Below are 16,062 nucleotides of genomic sequence, written 5' to 3' on the forward strand. Positions count from 1 at the left end.
TACAGCATAACCTGACTCGATATAAAAATAGGCAAAAAATTATTTGGTGATACTCTACTGTATAGATTTTGTCCACCGTCACTAATACAAAATGGTGACAGTCCTGCTGAATGTTCTGACATTATAAAGGCTCAAACATACCCTTTTGTCTTTCCACACATTGTTTTTCACGTTACATTCTAAAATGGATGAAATAAAAAACATTTTGCTCATCAATCTACACATATATTGACAAAGCGAAAACTTGAAAAAAATTGTTTATGTCTGCAATAAAATAAAAACATGAATACCTTATTTACATAAGTATTCAGACCTTTTGCTATGAGACTTGAAATTGAGCTCAGCTGCATCGTGTTTCCATTTTTAAAACACATTTTTTTTTTTACAAAAAAACATTTTAGAATAAGGCTGTGATGTAGCAAAATGTGGAAAAAGTCAAGGGGTCGGAATATTTTCCTAATGCACTGAGCTAGTTAGCTAGCATTCTGTCAAGTCAATTTCCTGACTTTAACAATGGTTTGTGGTCATGACAGTTTGCATTACTGAACAAACATTTTTAACGAAACATGCAACAATTTCAAAGATTTTTCTGAGTTACAGTTCATATAAGGAAATCAGTCAATTCAAAATATAGATATTAGGCCCTAATCTATGGATTGCACATGACTGGGAATACAGATATGCATCTGTTGGTCACAGATACCTTAAAAAAAGTAAGGGTCTGGATCAGAAAACAAGCCAGTATCTGGTGTGACAAACCATTTGCCTCATGCAGCGCGACACATCTCCAGACACATCTCCATCACATAAAGTTGATCAGGCTGTTGATTTTGTGGCGTGTGGAATGTTGTCCCGCTCCTCTTCAATAGCTGTGCAAAGTAGCTGGATATTGGCGGGAACTGGAACACGCTGTCGTACACGTCCATCCAGAGCATCCCAAACATGCTCAATGGGTGACATGTCTGGTGAGTATGCAGGCCATGGAAGAACTGACATTTTCAGCTTTGTTTCATGACATGCAATTCTCTGGAAACAGTTCTGGTGGGCATTCCAACAGTCAGCATGCCAATTGCAATCTGTGGCATTGTGTCGTGTACATTTTACCGCGGCCATTTAGTGTCCCCTGCACAAGGTGCACCTATGTGATGATCATGGCGTTTAATCAGCTTGTTAATATGCCTCACCTGTCAGGTGGATGGATTGTCTTGGAAGAGGAGAAATGCTCACTAACAGGGATACAAACCAATTTGTGTACAACATTTGAGAGAAATACGCTTTTTGTGCATATGGAACATTTCTGGGATCTTTTATTTCATCTTATGAAGCATGGGACCAACACTTTACATGTTGCGTTTATATTTTTGTTCAGTGTATAAGCACATTGACAGCAATACAATGAGTACACAAATGGCAGTTTCACTCGTTAATTCGGAACAAGACCGTCTTGGTTTTTCAGGAAACCTCATTGTCTTCCTCTGACGAGGAGGAGTAGTAAGGATCGGAGGACCAATGGGCAGCGTGGTACGTGTTCATGCTCTTTTTAAAACAATCGAACACTGAAACAAGACAATAAAGGACACGTGAAATAACCAAACCGAAACAGTTCCGCGTGGAACAATCAACTGACACGGAAAATAAACACCCACAAAACACAAGTGGGAAAAGGCTACCTAAGTATGATTCTCAATCAGAGACAACGAACGACGCCTGCCTCTGATTGAGAACCATACCAGGTCAAACCTAAAACACACAACATAGAAAACGGAACATAGACAAACCCACCCAACTCACGCCCTGACCATACTGAAACAAAAGACATAACAAAGGAACTAAGGTCAGAACGTGACACTCATAAGTAATGTTGACAGTTTGGTCCTAGAGAACATTAACATTACTGTAAGCAGTTTAACGTTAAAGAAGACACAACTAAGGGAACATATTATGACCTGGAATCCATATGTAAAAAAAGATGGAAAAGAAGCATTTGTCCAATTCCTCCACAGCTGCTTGAGCCGTTGCCAAGTCATAATAGCACGTCCGGTGATACTTTGCTTTTTATTTCCTGTGTTTTCTATGGAGGTTAGGTCACATGTCTTTTCATCAAACACCTCATTGGCTCTGGCTGGAGATGTTCAGACTAGTCTAGGCTATATCCCTCCTTTGTTTCTCTCCCCAAGACAGATGATACACATCACAGCCTCCTGTGTTCTGGAAGACCGAGTCCCAGCCTCCTGTATTCTAGAAGACCTAGTCCCAGCCGTTACTAATGTGTTCTGGAAGACCTAGTCCCAGCCTCCTGTGTTCTGAAAGACCTAGTCCCAGCCGTTACTCCTGTGTTCTGGAGGACCTAGTCCCAGCCTCCTGTGTTCTAGAAGACCTAGTCCCAGCCCTTACTCCTGTGTTCTGGAAGACCTAGTCCCAGCCTCCTGTATTCTAGAAGACCTAGTCCCAGCCGTTACTCCTGTGTTCTGGAGGACCTAGTCCCAGCCTCCTGTGTTCTAGAAGACCTAGTCCCAGCCCTTACTCCTGTGTTCTGGAGGACCTAGTCCCAGTCATTACTCCTGTGTTCTGGAAGACCTAGTCCCAGCCCTTACTCCTGTGTTCTGGAAGACCTAGTCCCAGCCGTTACTCCTGTGTTCTAGAAGACCTAGTCCCAGCCGTTACTCCTGTGTTCTGGAAGACCTAGTCCCAGCCTCCTGTGTTCTGGAAGACCTAGTCCCAGCCGTTACTCCTGTGTTCTAGAAGACCTAGTCCCAGCCTCCTGTGTTCTGGAAGACCTAGTCCCATCCCTTACTCCTGTGTTCTAGAAGACCTAGTCCCAGCCGTTACTCATGTGTTCTGGAAGACCTAGTCCCAGCCCTTACTCCTGTGTTCTGGAAGACCTAGTCCCAGCCTCCTGTGTTCTGGAAGACCTAGTCCCAGCCCTTACTCCTGTGTTCTAGAAGACCTAGTCCCAGCCTCCTGTGTTCTGGAAGACCTAGTCCCAGCCCTTACTCCTGTGTTCTAGAAGACCTAGTCCCAGCCTCCTGTGTTCTGGAAGACCTAGTCCCAGCCGTTACTCCTGTAGTACAGTCATATCTGACTAATATCATAACATGGAGTCAGAGGTGCTTCAACCTCGTCAAATTATAATACAGGAGTGATTATTTCACCTAAAATAATAATGTTCCTTGAGTTTTGTGGGAGTTTAGAGTGACGAAAAGTAGCCAACTGCTCTCTCATGTCTCTTCATTGATCAGAGCAGCCCAAGTGAAACTGTTGCTATGGATACTCACAAACACAAAGAGCCACCATGAGCAGAGCGCATGCAGAGTGAGCTGCGCGCAAGGGGCGAGTGACAGACAGAGAGGAACAGCTAATTGATTTACTAACTGAGGAAGTTATTTCTGGTTTCAGAAAGGGGGTTTGCCTTAAATTTGGAAGAAGCAGTCAGGCCTAATAAGGGTAAGGCCTGAACGTTGTGGGCATGGGTAAGGCTCTGGCTTAAAATTCATAGCCGTTCCATGGTTAGTTAGTTAGTTAGTTAGTTAGTTAGTTAGTTAGTTAGTTAGTTAGTTAGTTAGTTAGTTAGTTAGTTAGTTAGTTAGTTAGTTAGTTAGTTAGTTAGTTAGTTAGTTAGTTAGTCAGTTAGTCAGTTAGTTAGTCAGTCAGTCAGTCAGTCAGTCAGTCAGTCAGTCAGTCAGTCAGTCAGTCAGTCAGTCAGTCAGTTAGTTAGTTAGTTCCCAATCGTTCTGATTGCTAGCTTGCATTATTAACTGCCAGCTGGTCAATGTGGCTTGTTCTCGGAGGTGTGCAGGTTTTGATTGTTTGTATAGCTAAATAAACAAATATGAAAGCTAGTTTTTAACCAAAGTATAAACAACTGTTTCATCTCCACTGGTTACTTTGACATCGTTCAAAGTTGTTATTTTGATAACCAAATGTATTGAGCTAGATACAGTGCATTCGGAAAGAATTCAGACCCCTTTCCTTTCTCCAAGTTACAGCCTTATTCTAACATTAATTAAATAAATAAAAACATCTCATCAATCTACACACAATACTCCATAATGACAAAGTGTAAACAGGTTTTTATATATTTTTTTTGCAAATATATAAAAAAAAAACAGAAATACCTTATTTACCTAAGTATTCAGACCTTTTGCAATGAGACTCGAAATTGAGCTCAGGTGCATCCTGATTCCTTTGATCATCCTTGAGATGTTTCTACAACTTGATTGGAGTCAGAGAAGAACATCTATACGCTGTACTGAGTGAGTACGTTTATAAAGAAGTGTAATGAAGATGTTGTACCCACTGTGACTATTAAAACCCTAACCAGAAACCGTGGATGGATGAGATGCAACACTTTTAACAGAGGTCTGGTCTATATGACTGAATATAAACAGTGGAGTTATTCCCTCCGCAAGGCAGTCAAACAAGCGAAATGTCAGTACAGGGACAAGATGGAGTCGCAGTTCAACGGCTCAGACACAAAACGTATGTGGCAGTGTCTACAGGAAATCACGGACCACAAAAGAAAACCAGCCACATCACGGACACCGACATCACTTTTCCAGACAAACAGAACACTTTCTTTGCCCGCTAACAAGGACTGTGCCCCCCTATCCTTCTCCGTGGCTGACGTGAGTAAAACATTTAAACGTGTTCACCCTCGCAAGGCTGCTGGCCCAGATGGCATCCATAGCCATGTCCTCAGAGCATGTGTGTTTATGGACATATTCAATCGCTCCCTATCCGAGTCTGTTGTCCCCACATGCTTCAAGATGGCTACCATTTTTCCTGTACCCAAGAAGGCAAAGATAATTGAAAGGTAACTGAACTAAATGACTACCGCCCCGTAGCACTCACTTCTGTCGTCATGAAGTGCTTTGAGAGGCTAGTTAAGGATCACATCACCTCCACCTTACCTGACACGCTAGACCCACTTCAGTTTGCTTACCGCCCCAACAGATCCACAGACAAAGCAATTGACATCACACTGCCCACTGCCCTCTCCCATCTGGACAAGATGAATACTCATGTCAGAAAGTTGTTCATTGACTACAGCTCAGCATTCAACACCATAGTACCCTCCAAGCTCATCATCAAGATGGAGGCCCTGGGTCTCAAACCTGCCCCATACAATTGGGTTCTGGACTTTCTGACGGGCCGTCCCCTGTTGGTGAAGGTAGGAAACATCTCCACTTCTCTGACCCTCAACACTGGGGCCCCACAAGGGTGCGTGCTCAGACCCCTACTGTACTCCCCGTTCACCCACGACTGCTTGGCCATACACGCCTCCAACTCAATCATCAGGTTTACAGATGACACAACATTAGTAACTGAAAAGTTGCAAGTTCAAATCCCTGAGCTGACAAGGTACAAATCTGTCGTTCTGCCCCAGAACAGGCAGTTAACCCACTGTTCCTAGGCCATCATTGAAAATAAGAATTTGTTCTTAACTGACTAGTTAAATAAAGGTAAAAATAAATCAGGTTCATACCGAGCACTCTGATTGCAGTGTCAGGAAAACAACCTCTCACTCAACGTCAACAAAACAAAGGAGATGATCGTGGACTTCAGGAAACAGCAGAGGGAGCACCCCCCTATCCACATCCAAGGTCAGCAGTGGAGAAGGTGGAAAGTTTTAAGTTCCTCGGCGTACACATCACAGACAAACTGAAATGGTCCACCCACACAGACAGTGTGGTGAAGAAGGCGCAACCTCAACAAGCTGAACATTTTTTGGCTTGTCACCAAAAACCCTGACAAACTTTTACAGATGCACAATCGACAGCATCTTGTCGGGCTGTATCACAGCCTGGTACGGCAACTGCACCGCCCTCAACCCCAAGGCTCTCCAGAGGGTAGTGCGTTCTGCACAACGCATTACCAAGGGGCAAACTACCTGCCCTCCATGACACCTACAGCACCGATGTCACAGGAAGGCCAAAAAGATCATCAAGGACATCATCCACCCGAGCCATTGCCCGTTCACACCGCTACAACCCAGAAGGCGAGGTTAGTACAGGTACATCAAAGCTAGGACCGAGAGACTGAAAAACAGCTTCTATCTCAAGGCCATCAGACTGCTAAATAGCTATCGCTAACTCCGAGAGGCTGCTGCCTACAATGAGACCCAAACACTGGCCACTTTAACAAATGGATCATTTGTCACTTTATACAATGCTACCCTAAATAATGCCACTTTAATAAGGTTTACATATCTTACATTACACATATCACATGTATATACTGTATTTATACCATCTATTGCACCTTGCCGATGCCGCTCGGCCATCGCTCATCTATATATTTACAGTTGAAGTCAGAAGTTTACATACACTTTAGCGAAATACATTTAATCTCAGTTTTTCACAATTCACAAAGGGGGCTGAATAATTTTGCACGCCCAATTTTTCAGTTTTTGATTTGTTAAAAGTGTTTGAAATATCCAATAAATGTAGTTCCACTTCATCATTGTGTCCCACTTGTTGTTGATTCTTCACAAAAAAATACAGTTTTATATCTTTATGTTTGAAGCCTGAAATGTGGCAAAAGGTCGCAAAGTTCAAGGGTGCCGAATACTTTCGCAAGGCACTGTATATAGGGAAGGAACCAAAGGAAGTGACATATATAGGGAAGGAACCAAAGGGAGTGACATAAATAGGGAAGGAACCAAAGGGAGGGACATATATAGGGAAGGTTATCAGGGAGGTGATGGAGTCCAGGTGAGTCTGATGACGCACAGGTGTGCGTAACGTTGGTGGCAGGTGTGCACCATAATGACACATGTGACACATAATGTAAATACACACTTCCTCCTTCACTCTTTCCTGATTTAATTGAAAACAAAGCAGCTGGGGAACATTTTTTTCAAAGAAATTGATAAGAGGGCATAATGTTTTAAAGGGATACTACAAGATTCTGGAATTTAAGGGTTAAGGCTTGTTCTACTTACCCAGAGTCAGATGAATTCCTGGATACCATTTTTATGTCTCTGCGTGCGATATGAAGGACGTTAGCGCTAATTTTGCAAGGCAATGCTAACTAGTGTTAGCGCAATTACTGCAATTCTACAAGTACAGTAGCAATGCTGTCCCTTTAATTTAAGAATTAGATTCCTACCCTGTTTACCACTATGTTCTCATATACAGAAGAGAGACACGTTTCCTTTCCCTGGTCCAATAGAAAGGTTAATTGAGAGACGGCCATTTTGGTTTTGCTGCCGAAGATAAGTAGCCTTCATGGACAGTGACATCAACCTACCTGAGACACAAAGACAGGCTTCAGCTTAGCTGGCCAACAACGGTCTTCTTTGGATTGCAGGCGACTGGTGGAAGTGTAGCAGATGGGGATCTGTGAAACTCACTCCTCAACCTGAAGTATCTCTACTTGCACTGCCAAATAGCTTTTCGGTGGTGGGACTGGTTAAGAAGCTTCAGGAGGGCTTTCACACGGTCCTGGGTTGGATCCTCGTTATGAACCTGATCCGGAGGAAGCAGTACTCGCTAAGCAAGCTGCGCGATATCCTTTGATGGAAGCATGGCATAGGATCCTAGGTTCAAGGTGCATTACGTAACACATAGAAAGAATAACATTCAAGTCCGGTATGTCCAGACCGGGTCGCTCTACAGATCGGGCTCTACCTGTGCAGAGCATGTGCACCTTTGCTCTTCTAGTCTCCAAAGTGCCCTTTTGTTTGGTAGTATAAATTCTATAAATGTTGTGTAGTTTTTGTTCTGAAACCCACTGCCGGCAAGTCGTCGTTAAAGTAATCGATAATTTTGGCAGATATGGTCATTGATAAGCACCTAAAATGGAACACAGGGGGCTACACAGTATGCTATGCATGACGTGATGTTCACAGCTGTTCTAAGCTTGAGCACCGCGGCAGCGATGTAAAGCTGCCCTCATCCCTTCCTGCTAATTGGGCAACTTTTCATCATTTGTTATCTGAAATGATGCTGTAAATCCAGATGTCGAAAGATGAGACATTGAGGATTATAATATATTACTGCTTTGATGTCATACAAGCAAAACCACACACACCCATGAGTCCAAATGTTCACTTCACATTCCCATGTCCTAAAACTCATCATGTAATTTACAGTATCCATGTTTTATGATCGCTATGTTTGATCCACAAGGACGACATGCTGTTATGTCCTGGGTTTGTCGTATTGTGAAGAAAAGTTGTCGTGGAACACGCACTTGAATGTATTCATGACTCCATTATACAGTTAATCTGGAAAGTATTCAGACCCCATTGACTTTTTCAACATTTTGTTACGTTACAGCCTTTTTCTAAAATGGATTAAATAATCTACACACAATACCCCATAATGACAAAGCAAAAACATTTTTTTTTAATGTTAGCATATTTATATATATTTTTTTTTAAACTGAAATATTACATTTACATAATTATTCAGACCCTTTACTCAGAACTTTGTTGAAACACCTTTGACAGCGATTACAGCGACAAGCTTGGCACACCTGTATTAGGGGAGTTTCTCCTATTCTTCTCTGCAGATCCAATCAAGCTCTGTCAGGTTTGATGTGGAGCGTCACTGCACAGCAATTTTCAAGTCTCTCCAGAGATGTTCGATCGGGTTCAAGTGCGGGTTCTAGCTGGACCACTCAAGGACATTCAGAGACTTGTCCCGAAGCCAATCCTACATTGTCTTGGCTGTGTGCTTACTGTCGTTGTCCTGTTGGAATGTGAACCTTTGCCCCAGTATGAGGTCCTGAGCGCTCTGGAGCAGGTTTTCATCAAGGATCTCTCTGTACTTTGCTCCGTTCATCTGTCCCTCGATCCTGACTAGTCTCCAAGTCCCTGCCGCTGAAAAACATCCCCACAGTATGATGCTGCCACCATCATGCTTCACAGTAGGGATGGTTCCAGGTTTCCTCCAGACTTGAAGCTTGGCAGTCAGGCCAAAGAGTTCAATCTTGGTTTCATCAGACCAGAAATGTATAAAAACATGTTTTTGCTTTGTCATTATGGGGTATTGTGTGAAGATTGATGAGAGAAACAAAAATCATATTTAATCCATTTTAGAACAAGACTGTAACAAAATGTGGAAAACGTTAAGGGTTCTGAATACTTTCTGAATGAACCGTATGTTTGCCTGAAGTGATTTGTGAAAGCCTAACATTGTAATCTAGTATTTTATAATTTAGCTAGCCATGTTGACAATATAATATGCTTCCAGATGATTCTCACCTGACCCAGATTGCAATTTATAATGCACAGTAAACAGTAAACAGTAAACAGTGTAATGTTTGTATTCAGTCTTGTGTCCGGTAAACTGTTTGTCCTCCTCGCATTTTGGTTTGATAATTTCCCCATAACCTCTTGTGTTCTCTTTCAATTGCTACCATAATCATGCATATACTTTTTATAGTTTTATCTATTAGAAACATTTACATTTGTCGCTATACATCTAGGCCCATTTCCACCAGTCTAAAGAGCTGTCCATATAGGCCCATTTCCACCAGTCTAAAGAGTTGTCCATCTAGGCCCATTTCCACTAGTCTAAAGAGTTGTCCATCTAGGCCCATTTCCACTAGTCTAAAGAGTTGTCCATCTAGGCCCATTTCCACTAGTCTAAAGAGTTGTCCATATAGGCCCATTTCCACTAGTCTAAAGAGTTGTCCATATAGGCCCATTTCCACTAGTCTAAAGAGTTGTCCATCTAGGCCCATTTCCACCAGTCTAAAGAGTTGTCCATCTAGGCCCATTTCCACCAGTCTAAAGAGTTGTCCATCTAGGCCCATTTCCACTAGTCTAAAGAGTTGTCCATCTAGGCCCATTTCCACTAGTCTAAAGAGTTGTCCATCTAGGCCCATTTCCACTAGTCTAAAGAGTTGTCCATCTAGGCCCATTTCCACTAGTCTAAAGAGTTGTCCATCTAGGCCCATTTCCACTAGTTTAAAGAGTTGTCCATCTAGGCCCATTTCCACTAGTCTAAAGAGTTGTCCATCTAGGCCCATTTCCACCAGTCTAAAGAGTTGTCCATCTAGGCCCATTTCCACTAGTCTAAAGAGTTGTCCATCTAGGCCCATTTCCACTAGTCTAAAGAGTTGTCCATCTAGGCCCATTTCCACTAGTCTAAAGAGTTGTCCATATAGGCCCATTTCCACTAGTCTAAAGAGTTGTCCATCTAGGCCCATTTCCACTAGTCTAAAGAGTTGTCCATCTAGGCCCATTTCCACTAGTCTAAAGAGTTGTCCATATAGGCCCATTTCCACTAGTCTAAAGAGTTGTCCATCTAGGCCCATTTCCACTAGTCTAAAGAGTTGTCCATCTAGGCCCATTTCCACTAGTCTAAAGAGTTGTCCATCTAGGCCCATTTCCACCAGTCTAAAGAGTTGTCCATCTAGGCCCATTTCCACCAGTCTAAAGAGTTGTCCATCTAGGCCCATTTCCACTAGTCTAAAGAGTTGTCCATATAGGCCCATTTCCACTAGTCTAAAGAGTTGTCCATCTTGGCCCATTTCCACTAGTTTAAAGAGTTGTCCATCTAGGCCCATTTCCACTAGTCTAAAGAGTTGTCCATCTAGGCCCATTTCCACCAGTCTAAAGAGTTGTCCATCTAGGCCCATTTCCACTAGTCTAAAGAGTTGTCCATCTAGGCCCATTTCCACTAGTCTAAAGAGTTGTCCATCTAGGCCCATTTCCACTAGTCTAAAGAGTTGTCCATATAGGCCCATTTCCACTAGTCTAAAGAGTTGTCCATCTAGGCCCATTTCCACTAGTCTAAAGAGTTGTCCATCTAGGCCCATTTCCACTAGTCTAAAGAGTTGTCCATATAGGCCCATTTCCACTAGTCTAAAGAGTTGTCCATCTAGGCCCATTTCCACTAGTCTAAAGAGTTGTCCATCTAGGCCCATTTCCACTAGTCTAAAGAGTTGTCCATCTAGGCCCATTTCCACTAGTCTAAAGAGTTGTCCATCTAGGCCCATTTCCACTAGTCTAAAGAGTTGTCCATCTAGGCCCATTTCCACCAGTCTAAAGAGTTGTCCATCTAGGCCCATTTCCACCAGTCTAAAGAGTTGTCCATCTAGGCCCATTTCCACCAGTCTAAAGAGTTGTCCATCTAGGCCCATTTCCACTAGTCTAAAGAGTTGTCCATCTAGGCCCATTTCCACTAGTCTAAAGAGTTGTCCATCTAGGCCCATTTCCACTAGTCTAAAGAGTTGTCCATCTAGGCCCATTTCCACCAGTCTAAAGAGTTGTCCATATAGGCCCATTTCCACCAGTCTAAATTAAGCAAAGCAATAAATGTAACAGATATGAGCTACATGACTGTAGAGTTATTATAGATTAAATATTAAATTAGTTAGACATTTTTTCATCATTTAATTTGCCATTAAGATTTATTGTTTTAATGTACCTAAGTAATAAAAGTAGCCTAATAATTGCTTAACAAGTCTATGACCGCAGCTGTAGGAATGTCATTTTATTTTTTTATTTTTTTGGGGGGGGGGGTTGTTTGTTTGTTTGTTTGTTTGTTTGAGCCCCCCACAAAAGATCTGTGCACGCCCTGACTGTGATTTCCATCGTAAACAGACTATCACGGTGACTGTACTTCATATGCCCTAAATCTGTCATAACATGGCTGCTGATCAGAAAAAGGGAAACTTGTTTTTTTTTTATTCCGGGAAGAGGAAATGTCATGCATGTGTTTGTATTGGGACCACTCCTTAGACACGTTGTTCATCCAACGAAACATTCCAAGAAGATTTACTTCGGTTCACAAGTTTATCATGCAACAAAAAACAAACTTATTAAAAGGTTTAACGTGAACACATTCATGGCCATCGTGTTGTACCTATTATACGCTATGGAACTGTACTCTGCTAGTTTGTTTCTTGTCTTTTCCCTATTGTCCTTTCTCGCACGGTTCTAGTAACTGTGGTGGGTGCAGCCCACAGCACGGTGCAGCCCACAGCACGGTGCAGCCCACAGCACGGTGCAGCCCACAGCACGACTCAGCTTTGGCTTGGCTTAGCACTGTGAACAGGGGTTGAAGTCTGAGTTGCAACAATGTTGTGGAGTGAGGCTAACTGGAGGAAAAGAGGCCCGTTGTTCAAGAAAATGGGTTCATATACGGAAATAATGAACACGGCATTCCTGAAACTGAAAAAATAATTTTGCCCATGGAATAGCAAGGCAAATTATCTTTTGTATTTGATTTATTTAACTAGGCAAGTCAGTTAAGAACGCATTCTTATTTACAATGACGGCCGAGGAACAGTGGGTTAACTGCCTTGTTCAGGGGCAGAACGACAGATTTTTACCTTGTCAGCTCGGGGATTTGAGTAATTGCATTCATTTTAAGATTGATATGTGGTTGTCTTCACCCAGCTCAGTCGTAGCAAGTATTCATTTACCTTATTATAGTAGTTATAGGCAAAGTCAGTGCTAGTAAGAAAAGACAAGATACAACTTTTTTTCTTTTTTCTTTTTAAATCAGTGACTATAGCATCTTTAGCCTAGCTGAGACAATAGCTAGGATAAGCTTAACACTTGATTTGTGGATTTGTACTGTAGTCGAGGGGCTGTTAATCTCATTTTGCCAAATAATGTGACAGTGATGGGGGAAGTACACAGCATCAGCTAGTGCTGTTAATCACATCATTATGGTGTCTTGTATAGTGTTTCACCTATCAAGTATAATTGATGGAGTAATAGTTATGCTTCATGTCAGATTAAGAATGGAAATATTGTGTTTTGTATTTATCAGTGTTTTTTTTGGGGGGGGGTGGGGAATGAATCCTCTCTCTCTCTTTCTCACACACACACACACACACACACACGGTGCACGCACGCACACGCACACACGCACGCACGCACGCACACGCACACACACACACACACACACACACACACACACACACACACACACACACACACACACACACACGCGCACACACACACACACGCACGCACACGCACGCGCGCGCACACACACACACACACACGCACACACCCCATAGTGTCAGGCATTCATTGCAATTATACACGATTATTTTAAAGCACTTTCCTGTGTGCACAATGTGTTGTTGATCAGCAAGATGGTGACTAGTAAAGTGAGGTAAAACAAACTGAGGATGTGTTTCCCTGGTGACGAGGACTAAATTAACAGCGTCTATTGGATTGTTGCTACTGTACATTGGGAGCTGGCATTAAAATCTGACTCTTAATATTATCAGGTGTTGTTGATGCCGTACATTGCTCTCTCGTCATAGTACTTTGGACTTAACAGTTGTTTTGTGTGACATACTGTACCTAAGACTGTTAAGCACATGGAATGGAAGGCCTACAGTATACTCTTATCTACCTCAACATAACGTTGAACTAACACATTTATCTCATTGAACATAATTTAACTAACATATTTACCTTAATAAACATAATTTAACTAGCATATTTTTATTAATAAAACTCATTGAACTAAGATATTTTCCTTAATAAACCTCATTGAACCAAGATATTTTTCTTAATAAACCTCATTGAACCAAGATATTTTTCTTAATAAACCTCATTGAACCAAGATATTTTCCTTAATAAACCTCATTGAACCAAGATATTTTTCTTAATAAACCTCATTGAACCAAGATATTTTTCTTAATAAACCTCATTGAACCTAGATATTTTCCTTAATAAACCTCATTGAACCAAGATATTTTCCTTAATAAACCTCATTGAACCAAGATATTTTTCTTAATAAACCTCATTGAACCAAGATATTTTTCTTAATAAACCTCATTGAACCAAGATATTTTCCTTAATAAACCTCATTGAACCAAGATATTTTCCTTAATAAACCTCATTGAACCAAGATATTTTTCTTAATAAACCTCATTGAACCAAGATATTTTTCTAAAGAGTTTTCTAAAGAGTTGTCCATCTAGGCCCATTTCCACCAGTCTAAAGAGTTGTCCATCTAGGCCCATTTCCACCAGTCTAAAGAGTTGTCCATCTAGGCCCATTTCCACTAGTCTAAAGAGTTGTCCATATAGGCCCATTTCCACTAGTCTAAAGAGTTGTCCATCTTGGCCCATTTCCACTAGTTTAAAGAGTTGTCCATCTAGGCCCATTTCCACTAGTCTAAAGAGTTGTCCATCTAGGCCCATTTCCACCAGTCTAAAGAGTTGTCCATCTAGGCCCATTTCCACTAGTCTAAAGAGTTGTCCATCTAGGCCCATTTCCACTAGTCTAAAGAGTTGTCCATCTAGGCCCATTTCCACTAGTCTAAAGAGTTGTCCATATAGGCCCATTTCCACTAGTCTAAAGAGTTGTCCATCTAGGCCCATTTCCACTAGTCTAAAGAGTTGTCCATCTAGGCCCATTTCCACTAGTCTAAAGAGTTGTCCATATAGGCCCATTTCCACTAGTCTAAAGAGTTGTCCATCTAGGCCCATTTCCACTAGTCTAAAGAGTTGTCCATCTAGGCCCATTTCCACTAGTCTAAAGAGTTGTCCATATAGGCCCATTTCCACTAGTCTAAAGAGTTGTCCATCTAGGCCCATTTCCACCAGTCTAAAGAGTTGTCCATCTTGGCCCATTTCCACTAGTTTAAAGAGTTGTCCATCTAGGCCCATTTCCACTAGTCTAAAGAGTTGTCCATCTAGGCCCATTTCCACCAGTCTAAAGAGTTGTCCATCTAGGCCCATTTCCACTAGTCTAAAGAGTTGTCCATCTAGGCCCATTTCCACTAGTCTAAAGAGTTGTCCATCTAGGCCCATTTCCACTAGTCTAAAGAGTTGTCCATATAGGCCCATTTCCACTAGTCTAAAGAGTTGTCCATCTAGGCCCATTTCCACTAGTCTAAAGAGTTGTCCATTAATAAACCTCATTGAACCAAGATATTTTTCTTAATAAACCTCATTGAACCAAGATATTTTTCTTAATAAACCTCATTGAACCAAGATATTTTTCATCAAACATCATCATCAAGGTGAGGGGGGGCCAGCGGACAACATCAACGCGTTATTAGGACGTAATCCAGTTGTCTCTACAACCAGGAAGCCCGTATCAGACAACCAATCAATGACTACTATTTCTAGGTGCTAAAATTACATCTAAAAATATCAGGGGACATTTACATCAGTTTGATGTCCGTTTTTAAAGTGTGTGTGTGTGTGTGTGTGTGTGTGTGTGTGTGTGTGTGTGTGTGTGTGTGTGTGTGTGAGAGAGAGAGAGAGGATAGAGTTGAAATGGACCCTTTTTTTGGGACAAGATTTGCAACTCTGGTATTTTCAGAAATACTGTATGATTTCAATTCACGTGACCATAGTGGTTTACTGCTGGGGCCTAAAGTAGCATGTCTTCAGCCAGAATTCCTACTGCAGTAGTTGCTGAGAGACATGGGCGGTCGCTGGTGTTCTTTGGTGTGTGTGTGTGTTGTTGTTAGGGCAAAGCACAAACATGGGGGGGGGTCTGTGGGTGTAGATACACCATGTCACAGTGGTCCGTGGGATTATTGTGGCTCTGCGGGAAGGAGGCCTTTAAACTGTAGTGTCAACTCGAAAGGGGATTCCTACATCCTCCGATTTATGACAGTGTAAAAACTGACCCTAGTCACTGCTGGTGCCTTGGTCTGTGGCGCAAAACATGTTTCCATTGAGATGTGTGTTGTGTTCACTGGGCTGCAGATTAGACCTTTTCCTTCCGTTGTAGAGATTAGTATATTTTAAGTTGATGCTGTAGTATAATAGGCTTTTGGCTCCAAGCTGCTCTGCCACCCGCAGTGAGCATCCACTCCACCCTCCATCTCTGGACCGGAGAGTGTAAATAACATGGTAGTAGGGTTAGGGGTTCCCTCTACATGGTAGTAGTTCCGACTCTCCCTCTGATAGGGTTAGGGGTTTCCTCTACATGGTAGTAGCTCCAACTCTCCCTCTGATAGGGTTAGGGGTTCCCTCTACATGGTAGTAGCTCCAACTCTCCCTCTGATAGGGTTAGGGGTTCCCCCTCTACATGGTAGTAGCTCTAACTCCCCTCTGATAGGGTTAGGGGTTCCCTCTACATGGTAGTAGCTCCAACTCTCCCTCTGATAGGGTTAG

At 42.2% G+C, this 16,062-nt stretch overlaps 1 protein-coding gene across 1 annotated transcript in view; it reads left to right on the plus strand.

Annotated features, from left to right (window-relative positions):
- Window positions 1–16,062, plus strand: part of fbxl7 (F-box and leucine-rich repeat protein 7) — a 91,465-nt gene that overhangs the window by 53,409 nt on the left and 21,994 nt on the right. The window lies entirely within an intron of this gene.

The sequence above is a fragment of the Oncorhynchus keta genome, chromosome 15 (assembly GCF_023373465.1).
Source record: "Oncorhynchus keta strain PuntledgeMale-10-30-2019 chromosome 15, Oket_V2, whole genome shotgun sequence".
Lineage (NCBI taxonomy): Eukaryota > Metazoa > Chordata > Actinopteri > Salmoniformes > Salmonidae > Oncorhynchus > Oncorhynchus keta.